Source organism: Megalobrama amblycephala, linkage group LG3, assembly GCF_018812025.1.
Source record: "Megalobrama amblycephala isolate DHTTF-2021 linkage group LG3, ASM1881202v1, whole genome shotgun sequence".
Classification (NCBI taxonomy): Eukaryota; Metazoa; Chordata; class Actinopteri; order Cypriniformes; family Xenocyprididae; genus Megalobrama; species Megalobrama amblycephala.
Genome location: NC_063046.1, coordinates 6,046,170 through 6,051,003, shown reverse-complemented (window position 1 = coordinate 6,051,003; position 4,834 = coordinate 6,046,170).

The following is a 4,834-nucleotide window of genomic DNA, read 5'->3' as shown; positions in this document are numbered from 1 at the left end:
CCATTCGCGGGGATTTTTCGCTAAACCGGAACTAGGCCGGTGTTCCGTTGTTATTGGTCCGGCGGGAGGCAATCGCGGCGAACATTAGTTCCGCCTTGACAGTTGGAATTTGTCACCTCGTGACACTCTTTCCCTCTTATTTAGATAACATATTGATTTCAACATTTTCCTTTTTAGTTGCCTTTATTGCCAGATTGTCTGCCCTTTCATTGCCCGGGATACCTGAATGAGCCAGAGCCCAAATGAATGCGATATTCTTCCCCTGCCTAACTGCTGTTGTATAAATAAAATATAGAGCAGGCCCTTATGGTTTCTAGTTGTGCCTGATTTAATGCTCGAAAGAGCAGATACAGAGTCACTACATATTAAAAAATTGTTGGCAGCGCTTTCTACAATCCACTCTACTCCTTCCAAAATGGCAACTAACTCTACAGCATACACACCTAAATAATCAGATATTATTTTACTAATATCCACATTACACCTTGTACACAGGGCAGCAGTGTGGGCAGTGGCCAAAAACTCTGTTTATCTATGGGAAAACGGCCTGCGCTTCAGAGAGGATCTTTGCAAGGCCGACAGAGAAAGTAGAATGAAGTTGTGGCCATTAGTAGACGAAGCACGGAAAGCATGAAAGATTGTCTACTTTGTAGCTGGTCGTGCCTTTGTGGAAAAAAAGAGAGATTTTTCCATCAGGGTGAATTTTCTCAACTTTGAGATAAGGTATTTACGTGCTTGTTTATAAAAACAAACTTTTTTTAAAAACAAACCTTGCCTTTAATTTCTCTCAATGCCAGGTGACTTAGGAACAATTTAAAACAAAAAGCCATTTTTTATTTGCCAAACAACATAAAACAGATAAAACAGAAGAGACTCACAGCATCTCTGAGGATGTGCCTTTTTGGAAATCCCAGTGGGGAAATGACATTTTTTGTTCTCATGCTTCTCAAAGCTCTGCAGGTGTTTGTACACTCAAAAACTTATTTGCTGGAAAACTTCCCTATACAGACTTTGATACTAATGGACATTATCTATGTCATGTTGTTCAAATTCATAATTCTCATTTCATTGTCATAAATATTTATGGGTACAATACTAAGGCAGAAAATGATATTCTTTTAGATAGGGTAGAAGAGAGAATTGTTCATTGGTTAGCCAAATTTCCTAATGCACATATAATTTTGGGTGGTGGTTTTAATATCACATTAGATAACGTGATTGATAGATGGCCTCCAGGATCTTGTTCTAACACAAATGTAAAGCTAAAAATGTTAATGCAACGATTTGATTTGATTGACGCTTGGAGAGTTAAGCATCCTAATAACACTACTTTTACCTGGTGTAATAATTCAAGGTCTAAACAATCAAGATTTGATCTGTGGTTAGTTTCCCATGTGCTTGAAGACAACCTAAGTACTAATATTTTATCTACCCCATTATCTGATCATAAGGTGATACAAATCAAAATTGATCTACTGCTGATATCCTCCACAAAATTTTATAATTCTTATTGGAAACTTAACAGCTCAATACTGAAACATGAGACTGTTATTCTAGAAGTGAAGAAATGTATTAATTCCTTTTGGACTAAAGCTAAAGCAGAGAGGGTCTATGGTAAACATTGGGAGTTGCTTAAATTTGAATTGGGCAAATCTTTCAGAAATTATTGTAGTAATATTGCTGAATTTAAAAGAGCCCAAGAAGAGAACATCATTTCCACCATTGCTTACTTGTCATCTAGATGCTCTAATAGCTTATCTGTGGAAGAAAGTAATCCTCTCTTTGAATATCAGCACAAATTGGATGAACTTTATAAATCAAGAGCTGAAGGTGCTTTTGTAAGGTCCAGAAGACGCAGGCTAGAAGGAGAACAAAATTCAGCTTACTTTTTTAGATTGGAAAAATCTCTGTCTAAAAACAACTTTCATCAGTTGAAAATTGGTAACTCTCTCTCTCTGAAGACCCGAAAGAAATAGCTAAATATTGTTCAGAATTCTATAAGAATCTTTATAACAGCCGATTCTGTTGTGACAGCACTATATCCTTTATGGCCTCGGTAGGTAGCATTAATGGTATTAGTGCTTCTGATAAAGATTTTTGGGTAACACTTTAGAATACTGATCCTTCATTAATGAATAACTACACAGGAACAAATGAGTAATGCATTATTAACACTCTAGTAACTACTATTAACTAACAATAAACTCTGATGAATGAATTAGTAAGTAATAGTGCTCAGTTAAAGGTGGTAGTTCACTATTAACTAATTAGTAACTACTGTTTTTTTCATACCTCCCAGAGAACTACTAAGAACTACTATATACAGGTTCGTAATTAATGTGAATAATGAATAATGTATAATTAATTCTAGAGTAAAGGCTTTGGTAAACCACTAGTAATGACTGAAGTATTACCAAATACCTAAGAAGGAATTACTAATTATTTGGATCAGTATTCTAAAGTGAAAAGCATGATAACTCTCTAGTAACTACTGAAGTCACTGTAAACTTTTGAGGTTTTTGTAAAGTATTCGATAGTAATAACTCAAGAGTTACTATATAACTCTAAAGTAACTACTTCTTTTTTGGATCAGTATTCTAAAGTGAAGATCATAGTAACCCACTAGTAATTACTTAAGTGTTACCAAATATATCATAAGGAATTACTGTACAAAAACATACAAAAACATCAAAAGTTTACAATGACTACAGTAGTTACTAGAGAGTTATCATGTTTTTCACTTTAGAATACTGATCCAAATAATTAGTAATTCCTTCTGAAGGATTTGGTAATACTTCAGTCATTACTAGTGGGTTACCAAGGCCTTTACTTTAGAATTAATTATACATTATGCATCATTCATGTTAATTATGAACCTGTATATAGTAGTTCTTAGTAGTTCTCTTAGAGGTATGAAAAAACAGTAGTTACTGATTAGTTAATAGTGAAATACCACCTACAACTGAGCACTATTACTTACTAATTCATTAATCAGAGTTTCTTGTTAGTTAATAGTAGTTACTAGAGTGTTAATAATGCATTATTCATTTGTTCCTGTGTAGTTATTCATTAACGAAGGATCAGTATTCTAAAGTGTTACCGATTTTTGTAATCACCCCATCACATTAGTTGAGGTTCTTAAATCTATAAAAAAATGTAAAAGTAAATAAATCGCCAGGTGTAGATGGCCTTACTTCAGAATTTTACCATAAATTTGCAAAATATTTGGCCCCTTTTCTGTTAGAAGTAATTTATGAAAGTATTAGTATGGGATCTCTTCCTTCTACCCTAACACAAAGTTTAATAACTCTTATCCCCAAGCTTAAAAAAGACTTACTATTAATTGATAATTGGCTCGATTAATCTTTTAAATTGTGATTATAAAATTATTGCCACAATTTTTGCCAAACGTTTAAAAACTATTTTAGAGGACATAATAGATTAAACACAATCAGGCTTTCTAAAAAATAGACACATCTCAAACAATATTCGATTGGTTCTTGATTTGTTAAATTATTCGGAGTTAGTAAGTGATGATAGTTATATGCTTTTTCTGGACTTTTACAAAGCCTTTGATTCTATCGAACATGGTTTTATTTTCAAAACCTTAGAAAAATTTGGCTTTGGGGACCTGTTCACTAGAGCAATTAAAACTTTATGGCCCGGTTTCACAGACAGGGCTTAGACTAAGCCAGGATTAGACCTTAGTTCAATTAGGGTATTTAAGTAGCTTTTATAAACGTTCACTAGAAAAAAAACATTATTGGTGTGCATCTTGAGACAAAACAATGACACTGGCATATTTTAAGATATGTCAGTACAAGTTACTTTCAGTTGAAACAGCTCAAACATGTATTTTAGTCCAGGACTAGCTTAAGCTTTGTCTGTGAAACTGGGGGTATATGCCCACGGTAATTCTTCCATTAAGCTCAAACACGGCACCTCTCCAAGATTTGAACTGCAGTGGGGGATACGTCAGGGGTGTCCCATTTCGCCATACTTGTTTATATTGACTATACAATTGCTAGCCATTTATGTCAAGAATAGTGCCCTGCAAGGAGTTAGTATCATGGGAAAGGAGATCATCACCAGTCAACTGGCTGATGATACTACCCTTTTCCTTAAAAATTCAGACCAGATTTCCTTAGCTCTTGATACTATCAAAATGTTCTCCAATGCTTCTGGGCTTCACCTTAATGTGCTCAAATGTGAATTAATGCCAATCAAGCAATTCTCCATTTCCAGCATTTGTGATATCCCAGTCAAAGAGACAATAACCTACCTTGGAATAATAATCTCCAAAAATCCCAAACTTACATGTGATTTAAACTTTTTGCCTATTATAGAGAAAACTAAAAGAAAATTTAATCAGTGGCTTCAAAGAGACTTATCGTTGAAAGGAAGGATTCTGCTCTCTAAGGCAGAAGGCATCTCACGTCTGACATATGCCGCCATCTCTTTAGAAGTTGATAGAGTGATGTGTAAAAGGATTGACCAACTACTATGTAATTTTGTATGGAAAAATAAGACTCATTATGTAAAAAAATCTGTTTTGTCCAACAGTTTCAGTAACGGTGGTCTTAATTTTGTTGATTTTACAGCGTTAAATAATACATTTAAGATCAACTGATTGAGGAATTACTTGAGAAATCCATCCAGTATTTGGAATATTATACCAAAATATGTATTTTCTCAATTGGGGGTTTGAATTTTCTTTTGGTGTGTAACTTCAGCATTGAGAAGATCCCTGTTGCTCTTTCCAATTTCCACAAACAAGCACTATTGGCATGGTCTATGATCTTCAAACACAATTTTTCTCCAACCAATTACTTCA